Source organism: Nannobrachium achirus (genome assembly GCF_963921795.1).
Source record: "Nannobrachium achirus genome assembly, chromosome: 8".
NCBI classification, from domain to species: domain Eukaryota; kingdom Metazoa; phylum Chordata; class Actinopteri; order Myctophiformes; family Myctophidae; genus Nannobrachium; species Nannobrachium achirus.
In genome coordinates, this window is record NC_137817.1 from 60,956,353 (window position 1) to 60,976,645 (window position 20,293).

The window sequence follows — 20,293 nt, forward strand, 5'->3', positions numbered from 1 at the left end:
GATGAAGCAGGGCTTTACTTTGCAAAAGAACATACAAATTTGAAACTTGGAGATACGAGGTTTCCACCCGACAACGACAATATGTGATATTTTGTAATATTTATAAAAGGACCAGAACCCTTTGTTGAGGACACTACATCACATTAACCTTTTAATAGAAGTGTTTGTTGGGGCAGAACCAAGGACCACACACTGGCCCCGGAACGCCTCGGGAGCTTGCAGTTAGAAACACATTAGCTAATGTGCTCCGGGAGAGCAAGTTTGGGATTCTCTGGTAGAACTGTTACGTTCCCAAACCACTCAGAACGGCAAACAATAGCAGATCTACCAGCTCACAGTCACAGCACATTTCAACGCAATGTGCCTGTAGATCTGCTATTTTTACTGCGTTTGATGATTAAGTACATTTTCGCGAGGGTTTTAGTTTTGTAAATACACAAAACAGCTGCAGTTAGTTATCGTTCTTTGTAGCAGGGGTCTTCAACATTTTCAGGCCAAGGACCCCTTAGTTGAGAGAGAGATGAAGCAGGGACCCCCCACTACCTTTTCATAGATTCCATATAGTTTCATTGTTTGGCAGCACAATCATCAGTGTATTTTGGATTCACGTCAATTTGTGCTTTCAGATATTTAACCACTTGAACTGTCAATACTTGATAATCTTGACCTTTCTTTCACCAATACTCTTTGCCAAAAATAGCCGATTTACAAGCGCTGCGAGGTGTTGTGAGCTTGTAGATCTGCTATTTTTGGCTAAAGTTCTCCAAATATAGATGCTACGGTTCAGGATTTGTTTATAAGAAAGGAGAAAAAAAAGTTTCTTTCATTCAAAGATTTGGAGGACCCCTTATAGTAACTCTGAGGACCCCCGTATAGGGTTCCCGGGACCCCCTGCTGAAGTTTTAGTTATTTAGTTAGGAACAGGTGACCTTTAGATTCCCAGGCAGCCTCTATCTGCCTCTCAGCTGCCTGGGAATCCAAGGCAGCGCCTTTTGGAACGCCCAGTCCATGTGTTGAAGAGTCCCTGAGCAAGACCGCTAACCAGCCCCTGGACACTTCAACACATGGACTGGGCGTTCCAAGAGGTGAACTTGGATTCCCAGGTAGCCTCTTTAGCACTGTTTCCCATACCGAAAAAGACATACCTGTTTTATTTTATATTTTTGTCATGTAGCCAGGTAGCAAAACAATGAGTTTTGAGTGCAGTCCGTTCATCACATGCCATCTCAATCCATTTGTAGCAACTATATACGAACATGTAAACACGTCATCTTGCAAGTCTGTCTCCAATGTTTTTCTCACAAAGACGCGCCGCCCATGCCAGGGATCCATGCATAAAAATATCTACTTCCTATTTTCTTAATATCAAAATCAAAGCATGTGCACTATAAAGGACTGCCACAGGCATTATCCTATGTGCATCAAAGTATAAATCAGGCCCTAATAAGTTATATAATGGACACAACATATGTCCATTGTTGTGTCCTATCAGACCTAACGTTTCCTGTTTCCCTTTGAGATTAGCACATTTCCTGGGGCAAGCTGCCCAGATCACACATGTCACACAGGTCGTCTTATTATTATTATTATTTTTTTTTTCACTCAAAAAGCACCTGCAATATAGTGCATTTGAAACTACATTGCAGTGCACATCATGGGATGATCACTGCTTGCCTCCTGTGAATTGTTTTATTTTTGTTTATTTTCTGTTTATTTTGTTGCTGAGTGAGGTCAGCAGACAAAGTGGAGTGAGTTGAAAAAACCTGGGTGAAATGTGCCAATCTCAACAGGAAACATCGGTACAGCACACAACAAATGATCAAACTGTTAACCGTGAACATTTGTTAATTTTTGTTGTAACAGTGTTGTGGCCCCTTGACTTCAAGTCATTTTACAATAAGTGTCCCCCTGCCTAATTTAGTTGAATACCGAGCTATCTGTAGCTGAGATGGTACTGTATACCATATGTCTGAAAGGTTGATTTGAATGTGATGATTCTCTCAGACATTCTTGTTCATAGTAGAGTCTCAAACTGAGGTTCTGTGACCATCCTCTGGCGAGGATGGTTTGATGATTGATTTGACCTCAACTGACCTTTTATAAAAGATTTAGCCCCCAAGTCCCTCGCAAAAATCCCGGTATCTTTTGCTAGAGGGCCAAACTCAAGAGAATCATGTATGAAGATACAAGTCAACCATGAGAATTCCAAATCTGACACCATTTTAATCATAAGACCTTGTTTAATTAGCATAATGCATGTTTAATTAGCATATATTATGTATAATTATGTAACAACTCAAAGCCAACACGCGGTCATTTTCTGTTCCTCACTGTCTGACCACTACTGAGGCAGCTAGTAAATATTCCAGTAAAGTGCTCTTTGTTCATGTAATAAGCTAGTATGTCCATAAAAAATGTTTCTGTATATCAATTACTATGTATTTGACTTCTAGACCACATGTTTGGAAAACAATGGTCACATACCAAACCTTTCACAGTTGATCCCAAGGTAATTTGTCCATAGAGGTCAAATCAATCATCCAACCATCCTTGCCAGAGGATGGTCACAGAACCTCAGTTTGAGACTCTACTATCAGTAGAGCGATCACTGCAGACAGTGTTGCACTCTTGGTTTTATGTAACAGAGGTTCCTCCAGCAACTGACACTCACTTGACTGCTCTTTTAACTCAAAACACCTCTCAAGTTAACACTAACTACCTCTTATCTGCACTAACCGCATATAATATGCTGTGAAATGAAACATGAAATATGAAATGTTCAATGAAATGATGCTTGACTAAAACACCCACCCACGCATCACCTCTTCACATCAGACATTCATCTCTCAAATGAGAACCCACTTGACACGTTTATCAGAAAGACACCTCCCCCCACCACACACACACATACACACACACACTAGGGATGGGACGATATGAAAATGTCATATCACGATTATTGTGACAAAAGAAATCGCGATTTACGATATTATCGCGATAATTCAAATCCTATATCCTGGGGCAGAACATTTTCAAAAAAATAGTAGATCTACAAGCTCACAAGTCACACGAGGCGTTGTGAGCTTGTAGATCCGCTATTTCTGTTGTGAGCTTGTAGATCGGCTATTTTTTGGCAAAGACGTTTGATAGAGAGTGAAAAAAAGGACTGTATCAAGTACGTATATTACAAGTACCTTTTACCAATTATAGAGGGTTTAAATGGAACCGGATATGCTGCTCGGCAAATAAAAGGTGAATTGATCCCAGTGCATGACGGAGGACGATATCACGATAAATTAAATCTCCACGATACGATTATCGTGAGTTTTTTATCACGATAAACGATAATATGGCTTATCGTCCCATCCCTAAAACACGCATGCACGCACGCACGCACGCACACACACACACACACACACACACACACAAACACGCACGTGACAATGAACCTTCTTGACAGGTCGGAGATACGTTGCAAATGAAGAGATCGGAGGCACTCGGAAAGATCATGTACAGATATATCTGCTAACTGTCCTTGGATTTGATTGGATCCCTGTTTGTTGTGGATTGTATACCTTCATTCCTTGATAATGCGTTAGAAAAAGGCCAGAGGGATTGGAGACCATTTTCCTCTTATAAATGCAAATCACTGTATCTCTCATGTTCTGTAACGTGCTACTCCACACCCCAGCGCTTCTCATTTCATACTGAGAACAGCTATAGTGGCAGCCGATCCAATCCATTCAACACGTGTTGAAGCGTTGAGATCATGCGTAACTATATTCATGATGTTCCAGTACTCCTGTCCTGACACCTTGACCCTGCAGTGTATAAAACACATATCCATCTCTTCGGCTGCACACGTTCAACCGTGACTCCATTTAGAGCGAAGGACGCAAATGATCTGGAATGTAGATTTCAGAGAGAAACACCTAGGCATTGAGATATCACATGTGGCAGGGCAATTTCCATCTCCTTTACAGGAGCGGACCATCTATTCCTTCCTGCATTTAATTTTCACTTATGATTGAAAAGGATTTTTCATGCTTGGCTGGCATTGTGACTGCTGTCAGAAGAGCTTCAGTAGAATTGGCACCTTCCTCTGCTGGTATAATCTGGTAAGTATGGAGCAGTCACTGTAAACACACAGCATCTTCTGTCTCTTGTCTTCAAAGCAGCTGGATGGTTGGTGTATATACATATACGGCTCACAGGGGCGTCACAAGGGGGGGGGGGGAATAGTGGGACTGAGTTACTAGTGCCCTAAAGTGGAGGGGCCTTAATTGTTTTATACTTTAGCTATTGAAAAATAGCAGATATACAAGCTCACAGCTGCGAGCTTGTAGATCTGCTATTTTTCAATAGTTAAAGCACAAAATAAATAATGCATAATAATGTGTTCCCAGTCTAAATGGGTTAAACCCCCTTCCCCTATGAAGAACATTCATGGGGGGCCCACAGTGAATCCTTGTACCCAGGGCCCAGAATTTGGCTGCGACTCCCCTGACTGCTCATGTACTGTTAAACATCATAACACCTCAATCCACTTAGTCGTTGATTCGAGAGTACACATCTGCTACAGTACATGCCCATGTTATTGGTGATTGATTGCGCATTACATTTATGTGACTTCTATTTGTATTATGCAAATACCCCTTGCTAACCCAGCCGGTCCAAGTGCACACACAGCCAAATCAGTCTAGGTTTATTGTTTATTAAATGGATCCCCATTAGCTGAGGCCGGGGCGACAGCCAGTTCTCCTGGGGTCCACAGAAGATACTGTACAATATGAAAAGTAGGGTTTTCATATATGGTTTAGCGATGAAAAGTGATGACTCATCACTTTTCATCACTAATCACAGTTTTGGGGGCGTTTTCTGGGGCCATGTAGCCCAAGGAATGTTTTTTTTTTTTTTTTTTGCAAAATAAATGCTTGCAATGGAATTAGCATCATGACAAACCCCTAGTTAGACCCCTCACATCCTACTTAAATACCCAGAAAAAAATAATGTTTTTCTGGGTACTTTCCTCCTGTATAGAAAGTCGATGGGAGCCCAACATGATTTGGCCACTGTGGTGACCCCGAAGGTCGTCGGCTCGGGCGCACTAGCTAAATCATTAGAGCAAGCCCTGGGCCACATCTGTGCAAAATGTGGCGCTTTTAGACTGATTTGCACGAAATTTGCATTTGTTCCCCTTAAGGCCCCACACTATTTGACAGGGAGCCAGTGTAGGTCGTGGAGAACTGGAGCGATATGGTCTCTGGAGCGGGTACTGGTGAGAGGACGGACGGCGGAGTTTTGGACGTATTGTAGTTTGTTGAGGATGTTGGCAGTGGTGCTGTTGAGGATGCTATTGCAGTAGTCTATCCGGGATGTGACAAATGCGTGGATGAGTGTTTTTCGGCAGCTGTGAATGTCAGTGAGGGCCGGAGGCAGGCAATATTCCTGAGGTGAAAAAAGGCAGTTTTAGTGATTCTGTTTACTGTATGTGGGGGCGGAATGAGAGGGTGGAATCAAATATGACACCAAGGATATCATGTTACCTGGATCTGTCACTTCCTTCCTCCCCACCTCTGTCCTTCTCTTCCTCCTCCTGCCTGCACAGATATAAGAAGCTAGATGCCTCATTTGCCTCTGCAGTTCTTTGGAGCGACGTGCAACAATTGTAGTCCGGACATCCTGGAAAAACCAAGGGAACGCTGCCAATCACAGCGCAACTTTTCCGGGACCAAGGACTACAATTCAATTCAACAGAGCCAGTTTGCGATGTTGCGCGGCTCAGCTGTTCTTACAGGCTGCGTACGTAAAGACCCGCCCCCACATGCCTCTTATTGGCCTAGCAACTTCCCGTATGTGTGACGCACGTGGAAGCGATGCACACGGATTCCTTTGGTCCCTCGAGGCATAATGCACCACAGCCGAAGGAGGCATCTACCTCTCTATGTCTATGGCTGCCTGACCTTGCTGTGATGAAGACAGGAAACTGTGATGAAGACAGGAAATGAGACTGTTGAAAGTGAAGCAGCACCAAGCCAGTGACAGCCTCTCATTATCCACTAAATAGCTGCAGATTAATTACAATGACCAGGACAGATGGCCTGTCACTGGATCACCGGAGCCTCCAGGCCCGGACCAGCAGGCTCTGGGATAGTGTTTTAAACCCAGTAGGCTTTACAACATTGGACACTTAACAGTTTGTTGCCTGTCTGTATGTTACGCACACACGCACACGCACGCCCGCACACGCACGCCCGCACACACACACGCACACGCACACACACACACACACACACACACACACACACACACACACACACACACACACGCACACACACACACGCACATGCACACACACAAACCCGGAGGCATACACAAACACGCAAACATGCAAACACAATATAGAGGGTTCTCTACGGGCAAAGATGCATGTGGGAGGGCACGGCACACTTTCAAATAAAGATACAACATTTCACATTTTGTGACACTGTGACAGTTTTATGTGCGTCTTTTTGTTTTGTGTCAGGAGAGATGCGTGCATAGCGCAGACACTGAAAAGACGTGGGCAGAAAGAGATCTGTAGAACAGCAAATGATCTTGTACTGTACGCTGTGAATTTGGCTTGGGCAGAAAGCAGGATTAGTGACAGAATACACTTTGCACACAGACACAATGTGACCTGATGTCACTCATCCTGCACATGATTCCTTCACCTCTGGGCTCAGTCACAGGGGCGTCACAAGGGGGGGGGGGGGAGTGGGACTGAGTTACTAGGGCCCAAGGTGGAGGGGCCTTAATTATTTTATCTTGTAGATCTGCTATTTTTGAAAAGTTGTGAAAATGTGTGCAAATATTTGAATATATGTACTTTTTGAAGCGGTGAAAGCCGCTTCCAAGGAGTGGCTTTGTCTGTCCCGTACATGTTTTTTTGAGGATTCCCATAGATTCCCAAGGAGTGGCTTTGTCTGTCCCGTACATGTCCCGTACATGTCCCTGTGCATGCAGAATTGGATTGGTCAAGCTTCACATGACAATTTGGCCCTCCGGACAAAATCATTCATTCATTCAGAATTCATAAAAATATAGAACTAAAGCACATAGAAAGTATAGGACTAGAACACAGAATGTATAGATCTAGAACACAGATTTCATAGCTCTAGAACACATAGAATAAAATTCACCGCTTCACAGAGGTTTGATTTTTTAAGCAAACATTTGTAGCTAAAATTTGGCTTCTGGGGGTCCCTGGAACTAAATATTTTGAGATGGGGGTCCTTGGCCAAATACATATCATTTTGGTGGTCCTTAACATGAAAAGGTTTGAGCACCACTGACAGAAACATTTTTAAAAATAGCAGATCTACAAGCTCGCAGCGCGGCACTCGGTGCTGCGCTGTGAGCTTGTAGATCTGCTATTTTTCCAATAGTTAAAGCACAAAACAGTTAAAGCTCATGGGGGGCCCGCAGTGAATCCTTGTACCCAGGGCCCAGAAATTGGTGCGACACCCCTGCTTCACCTCTGGGGCTCAGTCATACAAGACATTTCCTACTGAGCAGAAACATCACTTCCAAACGCAAGGCTTGTCAACTGTGTTTGTTCTTCTGAAACACATTGTGAGATGGAGTTGTTAGAGGGAAATAACACATTGAACTTTAAGTGTCCTTTAGACAAGAAGAATCCTTGAGAATTCTCCATTTTGTTTGTTTTGTTTAAGTAATTAAACCACTAGGCCTTTAAAAATGACCTTTTGAGCCTCCTATGCTAAAAGCACATGGGAATGAATAAGAGGAACCACTTATGGCCCTAGTACAGTCGTAGTCTTTTAAAGTCAGAAAACTACAACATTACGCCATTAGCCGCGGAGAAGAGCCATCACCGCGGACCTAGACATCTTGACCAATCAGTGTATCCCCAGGTTTCAGAGGCATCATAGTCACGGTGATAGGACTTCACCGTGACTATGATGGCCTCCACTTGTTATCTAATTTTTTGGTGATAACTTATCACCTAAAAGTTGAGGTTACCCTTCACCGCGGCCTATGATAAAGCCTTTAGGTGGAAAAAATTTACAGTGAGAAAGAATTTATTGCATCCGTTAACATAACGTAAAACACACAAAGTGTGTGTGGGGGAAGTGTCCCAGTATTGCAGTCTAAACATGTGATATTGAAATAAGTGCAGCTTAGACATCACTTAATGTAATTTTCCTCCAGAGCTGCACCACTGTGCCTTAGACACAAGCCATTACATGTTCATTCTATGTGGAGCTGCAGTAATAGAGTTGCACTACAATTTGCATAATACTGTACTTGAGTTGGAGTGAATGGTTAGTATAAAAAGGTCCCATTTGATCTGCTTTTAGAGTTAGTACGGACGTTAACTACAGTACAAATGTCAAGTTGTTGAAAAGCTCCGTCTCTCACAGAGCATACTAGTGGTTCTCAACCTTTTCAGGCTGTGACCCCCAAAATAATCATGTTTTAACCCGGTACCCCCCTCCTCCACCCTGACGAGCACAAAGAGTTGAGGCATTACATTTTGTATAACGGTTCTGAAAATAGCAGATCTACATGCTCACAACGCCTCGAGGCGTGGAGTATGTCATAATTAGTATGTCAGATAATTGGCAAACAAAAATAGCAGATCTGCATGTGTGCATCAATGTGTCACAATATGCCACATTGTGAGCTTGTAGATCAACGACTTACAGTGAAGAGATTTGGTGTAGAGTGTAAAAAGGAGGGGACCAAGTATAGATCCCTGGTCAATGAAGTATATACTGTTAGGCCATGCAAGATAGTGAACCATTTTCTGGAGCCCGTTTTAATTTGAAACTACACATAATGTTGAGTAATGGCTCCGTTCCTGCTGCCAAAGGAAAAGTACATTAAGCTTTGCAATATTGTTAAAAGATTTATACTTTGGGTGTTAAATTTGATTGTGGGTATAATTTCGTTTGCGCCCTTCTACCGTCTCTTTTTTCATAAGCACATGCAACACGGTTTGCTACTCAAACATGGCTGGGACCCAGGAGATTACTTTGTTTGCACTAGTGTTGGGGTGGAACTGTGGAATGTTTTGATGTTTCAGTCCTTCACACCTCATTGACAGCTGTGCATGGCAAATGGAAAATAAACAGAATGCGCACCGATTCGGGATATCACTTGATGATGAGGGGATACTGTTAGTTGATGGGATGTTTGACCGTGAATGCTTTTTAGCTCCGGGCTTTTTCTGTAAGTACTCACATCTTTCGGTGTCTCTCTCTCTCTCTCTCTCTCTCTCTCTCTCTCTCTCTCTCTCTCTCTCTCTCTCTCTCTCTCTCTGTGTGTACTTAGGCGTAAATCAGTGTTGGCTGATGAAAGTGTTTATTGATCAGTTCCTGCGGGCAGCAGCGTGTAAGACTGGTTGCTCAAATGCTTCCCGTCTCATGGCGATCGGGGCCACTTTGCATACCAATGAAAGTGGCAATCTCTGCACAGATCACGGCTCTCACAGCTAAAATCCAGCTACACTAGACTCCAGTCACTGTGCCAAAGCGTCCTCTAGACCATTTAGGCCGGACCTAAGTTTTCTGAATAAAGTCAAAAATGATTCAAAAATTACAAAAAACAAATATGTTGCTACTAGGGGTGTAACGATACATTTTAACAGCGATTCGATATGCATCACGATACGTGGTTGACGATACGATACTCGGACAATATTGGTTCATTCATGGCGATACGGTACGATTTGATTCAATGATTTAAAATCGATATAGTAACTATTTAGCAAAGAAATTAAATCTGTGTAAAACGTGTAAAAGATCTATTATTATGGAAATAAAGGCTGTGATTATCTAGCAAATACATGGACATATATTTCAACATATATGGACAAACCCACATTGACATGAACACAGAGATTACACACATTACTCGATAGACCAAGAGTAGCTATATGGAATGGAAAAGTAATTAGACCGCTCTTTTTCATTTCCCCTCTTAACATTGCCAAATACAAGGCACAAATACTTCCCATACAATCAATTATTGCATTGCAAAACGATTCGATACCGATTACCGCATTTTAAAATGCTACGATTGGATACAAAGCCAAAACAGTACAATATTTTGCTTTTGCAAACGATATAGTAGATCATTGCAAATTAAAATCAATTTTTCGATTCAGTTACTATATCGTTACACCCTTAGTTGCTACATACTGTACATGTACTGTACTACACTAAAATGTGTTCCCGGACGGAATGGGCTAGACCCCCATCCCCTCCTCAATTTTCCTCACTTATTGCTGCTGGCCCCCGTCTTGACCCCTTTTGACGTGATGAAATCATCTCTCCATCTCTCACAAATAACTTTTTGGATCCTAAGCTGTCACGATTCCAGCTGTCCCACTCCACTGAAATGGCACTTATATCACCACAGTCACAGAGGCACTCCGCACTCACACACTGGCCAGGCTGCCTCCCACTCACTCCCCTGTCCTCACGATTCTTGGCTGCAGTATTTGCCAGCACACACCCATGGCCTTGTTTGTCACCTCTGCTCACCAGTTCTCCCAGCACTGTTAGAACAGTCCTGAACTCTTCTGTATCGAGGCCTACTGTAGTACAGTGGTTCTCAAACCTTTGGGTCGGGAGTCTGGGACCCCCAGGGTGGTCCCCAAATTATTTTGGGGGGTCCCCCAGATGATTAACTTAATGTGCAACATTATTTTCTCTCAACAAACCAACATAACGTTTAAGTGTACAGAGGATTTCTGCACATTTCTAAAGTGACAATTTAAGGACGTTTTAATACCTCTAAAATGACAAATTAAACATTGGCCAAATTGTCAAATATTAGAGGCAGAAATTGTGAAAATAGCAGATCTACATGCTCACAACACCTCACATTGCGAGGCGTTTTGAGCATGAGCATCTGCTATTTTCACAATAGAACCGTGTTATACAAAATGTAATGCCTCAACTCTTAGTGCTCGTCAGCGTGGGGGGTCCCCAGTTAAAACATGATTATTTTGTGGGTCGCGGGCGGCCTGAAAAGGTTGAGGTCAATTTCAACACACTGAAGACCATAGCTGGTGCAATAATCCAGCCCCTCTTTGACTACGGAGTCCACGTATGGTATCGTGACGCCCCACAAGCCCTAAAAACTAAACTCCAAACAGCCCAAAATAAACGAATTATGGTCCTGCTTAACCTTCCCTATCAGACTCACCTCACCGCTACTGATACCCAAGTACCTGTCAAAATACTTTATAAACATTAAGGATGTCCATAATTACAACACCAGAGGCAGCGCCACAGATCACTTTCAACCCAGAGTCAAAACCAACAAAGGGTCAAACTCCTTTTTCTTCTATACCACCAAAATGTGGAAATCCTTGCCGAAGGCCATAAAGGAGTGTGGATCACTAGCATCCTTTAAAATTGCCCTGAAAAAAAATACTTACAGGCAGCAGCCGTTCGCAACTGGTAAAAAAACTAACCTAGCCCAACCCTACCCTCCCCTGCCCCTTCTTTGTATATACTTACTGTTTGTTTAGACTTACTGTTTTCTTTTTTTTGTTCTCTCATTTTATTTTATTTACATATCTACTGCATAGTACTGTGTTCTATTCGTCTGTCATTCAATGTTATATGAGATACTTAAATGGTTTCCTGTGGAAATAAGCTTAGTCTTTTCATGGATCTCCTTTTAGTAGACCTTGTACCAGTGAACTGTACCGTCATGAAACTGTACCTTTTCCTATGCAAACTTCTAATAAAGTCTTCAATCAATCAATCAATCAATCAATGAAACTCTGTTCGCATAACGGCTGGCTTTGGACAATGAGTTACCAATATCACAGCACAACTGTATGCCTCCTACCTGGCAGCGAGCCATCGCATTCATCCCCTCTGTCTCCTGGTTCTCTCAGGTGTATGTTAAAAAAGGAACAATACAAATGGGGAAAACACTCAGTTGCATGCAGTGGTGTAACGCGTAACTAAGTATACATAAGGGCTGTTCTTAAGTACAAGGTTAGTTTACTTTAGGTTAGTTTATCCCTTTAAGGTGTTGTATTTCTTTATTCTGCGTTGTAATTTTATTGTAGATCTTAATGTTTTGTGAAAGCAATTTGAATTGCCTTGTTGCCTTTTTGAAATGCACCATACAAAGTATGAAATGCGTTTTTCCAACTCATTTAGACAATGGTTTTTACAATATAATGATGCTGGCATTCATTGTGTTGAAGAGTTGTCATAGATTTAGTTTTCTTTGTCTATCACAGATTCTTCTTCTTCGAGACCGTAACAATCTCAGATGTCGTTCTGCCAATATCGGGCACAGGCCACAGCTGATGGGGTGGGCTCTGCTCTGTCCTCTGGATGGCATTGCATGGGGGGCATCGGCACATTCCAGTAGGTGGGACATTGTCTGCACTGATCCACAGCTGCACGTGTCTTCTGTAGAATAGTTCCAGACTTTCATCAGCGCTTTGCACCTCCCCTGTTCCACACGCAGTCTGTTTAGAGACTTCCAGGTGATCCAGCTAAGGTCGTGGCCACTAGCAAGGCTTTCCGTTGGTGTAATTCCTCGGTTCAACCAGTCAAGAGCTCGTATGTCATGGCATCCACCCAGATGTTGGCCCTTGCTACTTGTTTGGTTGGTTCAGGGACGTGCTGGGCCCCTGATTCAGCCCGGGAAAAAGAGTTGGAGAGGCCCTCATTGCGCGCTATAGAGAGAGATGCCATTTCAGATCATGACAAGTGACAAGCCAGTGGGCCAATTACATGAGTTATATTTCGTCGTTGTCAGGTGGAAACCTTGTATGTTCAAAACCGTTTGTTTTGTATTTATCATTTTAAAAATGATTTAAACTAGTGAAAACAGCCGATCTACAAGCACACAACGCCTCGCACCACGAGGCGTTGTGTGCTTGTAGATCTGCTGTTTTCACTACTTTTGTGTGACGGCCTTGTATGATGAAGTAGGGCTTTGCTTTGCGAAAAAATCGACACATTTGAAACTTGGAGATACAAGGTTTCTGCCCGACAGTGACGATTTACTTTGTTGGTCACCAAGTCCCCAAAATGGAAAGAAGGTAGACAATTTTTTTTCCTAATGGCCAGCCTGGACCGGCCGGGAATGAACCGGCCGTTCGGGAGTTGTCCCGTTTTTCCCAATGGCCAGCACGTCCCTGGGTTGGTTTAATCACAGATTAAATTACATTACATCAACAAACGACTGTACTCTGGAGGTTTGCATTGTTGTCCCTCTGTGTTATGTCTGTCTGTCCTTTACTCACTTCTGCAGGTAGCTTTGATTTATGTGTCTCTAGAGCAGTGCTATTCAACTGGCGGCCCACGTGACCAAATCTGGCCCCAGTGGAGCCTTTTTGTGGCCCCTGGAACACTTTCCATATTTCAATGTAAAAATAAATGTAAAGGTACAAGTATCAAAAGGTATTAAAGATCTTTGCATGGTACTGAAGAAACTAGACCAGGTCAACCTGGTTGTGCCAGACCCCCTGTCTGTCATCATCATTTATGACATCATGCCTTTTGTAGGCATGTCATCATCATGTCATCATCATATATACCCTTTATATAGAAAACCCGGACCGACAGACATTTGCTTATGTAGGCCTACCCATTTCATGGGTCTGGCAAAAAGAGTTGAGTCGGAAGGCAAAGCTCTCTGTCTACCGAGCAATCTTCGTTCCTACTCTCACCTATGGTCATGAAGTGTGGGTCATGACCGAAAGTATAAGGTCGCGGGTGCAAGCGGCCGAAATGAGTTTCCTCAGACGGGTGGCTGGTATCTCCCTTAGAGATAGGTTGAGAAGTTCAGTCACCCGAGAGAGACTTGGAGTAGAACCGCTGCTCCTACACTTGGAAAGGAGTCAGCTTAGGTGGTTCGGGCATCTAGTACGGATGCCCCCCGAGCGCCTTCCTAGGAAGGTCCTCGATGCAAGTCCCACTGGGAGGAGACCCCGTGTTAGACCAAAGACCAGATGGAAGGATTATATCTCCAAACTGGCTTGGGAACGCCTCTGTATACTCCCTGAGGGAGTGGAGGAAGTTGCTCGGGATATAATATGTTCAAAATAAAACAGCATAAAATGGCAAATAAACATTGCTTTCTATTCAATAACAGTTGTGCTAATCAAGGTATTGATATAATCCTCCCGGCCGGCTGCACTTTGGCACTTGCCCTCCATCTAATTTTGTTTAACCCTCTAAGGCCCGCATTAAGAAATACTTGAAATAAAAAATTGAAAAAAATCAGATGGTGTTGTAGGAGTCCTATTCAGAGGAAAATGTAATGTTTTTTTCAAAAAAATGTTTTTGTAAGATTTTATAGCCATAAATCAAAAATCATAAATCATGCTCTAATTTACATATGGGGGATATTTTTCACAATAATAACATATGTACATGTTCTAGACATTCTAATGATCACCAAAAAAAATAGTACAGGCATTTCCGTGGGCCTTAGAGGGTTAACAATTAAAAAATGGGCAGGTTCACACAAAATATGTCAAAGTTTTATCATTGACCATAACACTAAAATACATATTCCCATGTTCTAATTTTTTTCACGTATCCCCTGCAGTACCCCCCCGTACCCCAAGGGGTACACGCACCCCCATTTGAGAAACACTGCTCTAGAGTATATCTCTCTCTCTCTCTCTCTCTCTCTCTCCCTCTCTCTCTCTCTCTCTCTCTCTCTCTCTCTCTATCTTATTACTCTCAAAGATCCACATTCTCACTTTCATTTGATCCCAGAATTTAAGCAAACAAGAGAACAGATTTGGTTCTTCTATATTTCCTATCTGTTTCTATCCGTTCATTTCTCTGAGCTTGGGCAGCCTTCACTCTTCCTCTTGTTCTTCTCTTCTATGATGTCTGGGAGTTCAAGCAGCAGCTCTCAGTGGAGACGAAACAGGGATTGAAATATGCGACCTGATCCTGTTGAGTGATGTGTTGTTTATTCCAGCTTGCAGTCCAGTCTGCCATCGGATGGCCTGGTTTTTCCTGTTTGGTCAGGAGGGAATTGTTGGAGGAGCGGCCGTGTGCTGAACTGTCTGTTTTGGAATTGGAAGTCGTGTAGAGCAAGGGTCTTCAACAGGGGGTCCGGGACCCCTAGGGGGTCCTCAGAGTTACTACAGGGGGTCCTCCAAATCTTTGTGTGACGGAAACTTTTTTTCCTCCTATTTCATGTTAACCACGTGAACCCTAGCGTTCATATTCGGAGAACTTTAGCCAAACATAGCAGATCTACAAGCTCACAACGCCTCGCACTGCGAGGCGTTGGTTGTGAGATTGTAGATCGGCTATTTTCGGCAAAGAGGTTTAGTGTAGAGGGGGAAAAGAGCAGACTAAGTACAGAGTGAAAGGACAAGTTCATTAAATATTGACGATTCAAGTGGTTAAATATCTGAAAACACACATTGACGTGGATCCAAAATACACTGATGATTGTGCTGTTGTAGTAAACCAGGGTTTGGGTACCATTATGTAGTTTCTGGAATAGCTCCTAAATTAGACTTCTTGATTAGACTGAATTTCTATAAGGTCCAGGAAGGACTTGGGAGGAAAGATGAAGACAGCAGTGTTGTTGTTCCATAGCGTTGTTCCTTTATTGACAGAGTATAGATCGATTCCATGAGTCAATGCATTCCTGCTGAAGCCGGAGCTACCAGCTTTCCTGACAGTCCTCCGCCGTACGCGGGCTTCTCTCTCTCCCTAACTAAAACATTTAGTCACTTTAAGTACAATTCAGATCAAACACAGAGGAGGGGTCATAAACCCCTATGTCATAGCAGGTCATCAGCTAATCTGAAACACAGACAACTGTCTCCGTCTCTCTGCTTACAAATAGAATGGGGTGTCGGTGCCCTGTAGGCCCTGCCTGTGACCTCTGGTTTCTCTACGGAAATAGGTTACCATTTGTCTCATGTCAAGATCTCATGTATGACCTAAACCTAAGAATTAACTCACCCTTAATGTCCACGAAATGTGCAATGCATATACCGTATGTCTCACTTATATAAATCTAAGCCCTTAAAAACATGTGTTCGCATCTGCCTTAAATTATACTTTGCTAAGGAATGTACATGTCAAGAAGACAAGATGGGACGGCCAGCCTGTTGTCCCCTGAGCTAATCACATAGATGGATAAGATAGGAGCTCAGCAGATGCCTGGCAGTCTCACTGTCTTTTATGACTTTAGGGTCCACAGGTGGCCATTTAAACAAAGAGCAGGATTTAGAACTCAGTTGAAACACAAACAAACCTAATCTGGTCTCGTCTTACCTTGAGGAGGAGGTTTGGACTAGAGGCTGTCTAACAGCCATTTGCTCAAATTCCACACTTCATTACAATAGTTGATATTATGCATTATTGTCTGATCAGATATACTTCACATCCCCTCTTCGAAATATAGACAATATATTTCGACACCCAACTGATCAGACATACATGGTAACCACTGGTACATACATATTACAGCTTAAAGTTACCTTGTTCCAAAAACGATTCCCATCCATCCATCCGTGTTAAACTCCAGGTTAAAATATTAACCCCTAATAATGGTAATCTGATTGTAACACAGTTCTCTGTCGCTATGGGCAGTAACAAACTGTAGAGCAATTAGACTATCATGATTACTTAACAAAAAAACATGATCATCATCTTAATAAAAATACCTAATAGGATGGTCAAATTGTATAGAAGTTGGCTGTCCCCTCTGGGCAGTGAAACAACTACAACACAATTTAGAACATCAAAAGTATTCGGACAACCTAAGGTATATGAGCTAAGGGAGTCCGTGACTGTACAGGAACATAATAATCCAATGTAGTTTGGATCATCGCCTGTAGTAGGATGCCGATGAATAATACCTGCATGAATGCAAAATTAAGCCAGACATGGTAAAATTCATGCACACCGAACTAGAAACAAGTATTCCCTATCCACCTTTTTTTGGGCATGGCCAAAATGTTATCTGCCATGATTGTAGGGGAATTTTCGGAATTGTACCTGTGAAATCATAGACACACACTTCATAAGTTTCTTTTCCTGAGACTCAACGCAAAATGAATGTCTTTTCTTAAACTTAAAAAAAGGAAAAACGCGAAAAATGATCTTCTTCTTTGTCTTCATGTACAAAATGCACACAAAAATATATGCGCTTTACTTTGGCCATACTGACTGAGCAAAAGGTAGAAAGAAAGAGTTAGAGAATAGATAGAGCATAGGGATAGAGTGTGAAGGACACACGTGCCACAGAATAGCACTGAAAGGGGGCTTTAGATGGCATGGTTGTGTCAAAAGTGACACTGGGGCCTGGCAAGGAACTGTCATCTTTCTTCTTTCAGGAAAAAGGGGTGTGGCACTTCTTCTGACAGGGGCATAGAGTGCTCCTCTCATCTTCACTTGTCCCAGGGATAATAGTCATCCTCTCCATAATCAACCTCCCTCCAGTTGTTTGAATTCTGTCGGTAAAATAAACCCATTTGATGATGGCCAGCTGTTGGCTCCATCTCCTTCTGTTGGGCCACTAATCTCCAAGGCAGACGCTGTGGTCCAGGCAGAAGCGGTTCCTCTCTTTGGTTGCACTGTCTCCAAAAATGCGTTCTCTTGTGACAGATATAACAGGGTGCTTTCAATTTCCCTCGTCGTCTCTGCTGCTGTGGGAATGAGGGACTTGCAGCTACACAATCTCTTGTGAAATGGGTCATCGCTCCACAAGTGTAGCATCCGGCATAATACGATGGGATCTGTTGTAGCCTCTGGAACTGGTTTGTTCGATAAGCATCATACTCCGGAACTGGTGCGTACTGCGGCACAAATGGGGGAATAGGCACCGATTGAGGCACCACTTGCTCTGTGTGCTGGTAGCTGACAGATTCAGCACCTGGCAATAGCTGACGTTCTTCTTGCCGTTTCTCCATGATTTCTGCAAGCTGGGCTTCTTGCAACTTCCTTTTTATAGTCATAGCCTGCGACTTCTCGTCGGCCTCTCTCTTACGGACTAAATTCACAACGTGTGCCACTCGTTTCGTGTAGGACTTAATGTTCATTGCAGAAAGTTCCCATACAAGCTCAAGCTCAGATATCATCGCTTCTGGTAAGCCCTGATTGATTTTACACCTAACCATAGCTTCATCCACATCACTCCGGGTAGCATTTCTTCCTGTCAAATCTGCCCACTGCTCGTACACTCTGGAAATGTAGCTATTTGGGTCTTCCTCCTCTCGTAGTGGGTCAATAACTACAGAATCAAATGTTTTATTCCAAGGGTAATGGACACTAAGAGCGCGGCCCAGCACACCCCTGTGCTCGGCGAAAGGGACTGCGTCGTACTCTCCATTTTCAATAAATTGAGTAAGTCCTGCTTCGGTCAAGATGTCAGTCAACACCTGTTCTCCAGTGGGTCCAGTAGCACGTGTAACTAGCCTCTTAAAATCACCCATCGCTAATGGAATATCCAAGACAAGCTTCTCCAACTTGTTAAGCCATCCGCAAGCTCCTTCTTCAAGATTTGGCAAATGACGCTCAAGGTGTAGAACCTCCATGCTTGACAATGGCTTATAGTCCAGAATCTGGTCTCTGAGGAACACTGGTGCTTGTTTCACAGCGTATTGAGACCTCCTTTCATCCTCCTGTCTCGGTTCAGGACTCCTGCTCTGTGGTCTGCTCGCTCTTCTGATGACACGCTTGGTAGTTTGACAGTGGTCGTCATCTGTTCTTCTGCGCTTCCTCGTCTCCTGAGGGTTCATAAGATTTTGACTCTCCTCAGTCATACTTCTTCGGTGAACACCTGACTTCTTAATCTTCCACAAAATGTCATCAAAAGTCATTGTTAGCTCAGTTTCTGCCGCTGAAAGCTGACTCAATTGCTTAGTCAAGCGGACACACTGTGCTTGGTGTCTCTTCAACTTTTTGCCAATAGCGATCAAAGTCTCAAAAAGGTTTCTCTGCTCCTCGTCGCTGTCACTGTCCATCTGAGACTCCGTAGAATCTTCCTCTGCTGGGCTGGTGTCGTCCGGTAGACAGGAACGTTCTGTGCACTTCCTGCCAACATGGCGGGCACGCCAATGTCCTCTGTCGTCACGGCGGTGAGCGCTCTCCTCACTGTGGCGTCTGCTGTCATCACTGTGTCGGCTGTCCTTGCTGCGGCGGTCAGCAGCTCCTCTCGCTGTAGTCATCATCACCTTTCTCTTGTGCAGGCTGCGGCCTGTTCTGCTTTGCTCAGGTAGATCTGCTGGTGTCATCGCTGACTCCTTCTCTCCATGACTCGTCCTGGTGCTCAGTCCAAAAGGTACCGCTACTGCTGCTGCGGTCGTAGCTTGCTGCTTCTCCTCTCCTGATGGAGACTCTTCTCCTCGTGCTGTCAGTGTCAATGTCTCTATACTGGGAGGCGGCCTGCTTTCTGCCCTCTGTGGCTGTGACAAGCATGCCAGAGGCTCAGGTTGAAAAAAATAAGGATGCATAGGTGAAAAAAGTGGTGGCTCTTCACATGCTGACAGATGTGATGTCACATGTTGTTGAGCTGCTTCGCATACTTCCTTTTCTTCGGTAAGACTGATCAGCCGCTGTCCCTCTTTAAAAAACATTGCCAAGACACCTAGCTCCACACGGCGCTTCTCTGCCCTCTTTGCTGATTTCTGACCAGCTCTATACGTGCTGACCAGAATTTGCATTTTCCTAAGGCGCTCTATCTCAAATGTTCCCTGGTCGAGCCAAATGTCTTGCCAACGTCGTGCCCACTTTTTAGAAAGTTCTAAAACACCATTAAAAACTGTGCTACTTTCCTGTATGACCTCTGCCGGCGTCATAACTTTCTCAGAATCCATCTTAAAAAACTAAATGAGTAAAAAATAAACGAAGACAAAAAAGTGATGGTGTCTTGTTTACAAAAGTAATAATAGTAGAGAAAGTGAAAGATAAAGAGAGAGATAGTCACACATTCATTCAGATCTCACTCACACCCAAATGTCACAGACACAGGTCGGGGGTCAGCAGTCACAGTATGTCCCCTGCAGGCACACACACACACACACACACACACACACACACTCATTTGCATTGGGGCCAATGTCTTCAACCACACACACACTCACACATTTACATACAAGCCCTCTGTGACAGGCTGTCTCTTACTGCTCAACTCACAAGACTCTTTCACACAAAAAGGAAGAAAGATGAAGGAAGAGATTACAGAACAGCTTTTACTTAGAGTTAGACCCTAAATCACTTCATTCCTCTTCCCACTCAACTCACTCACTCACAGATGA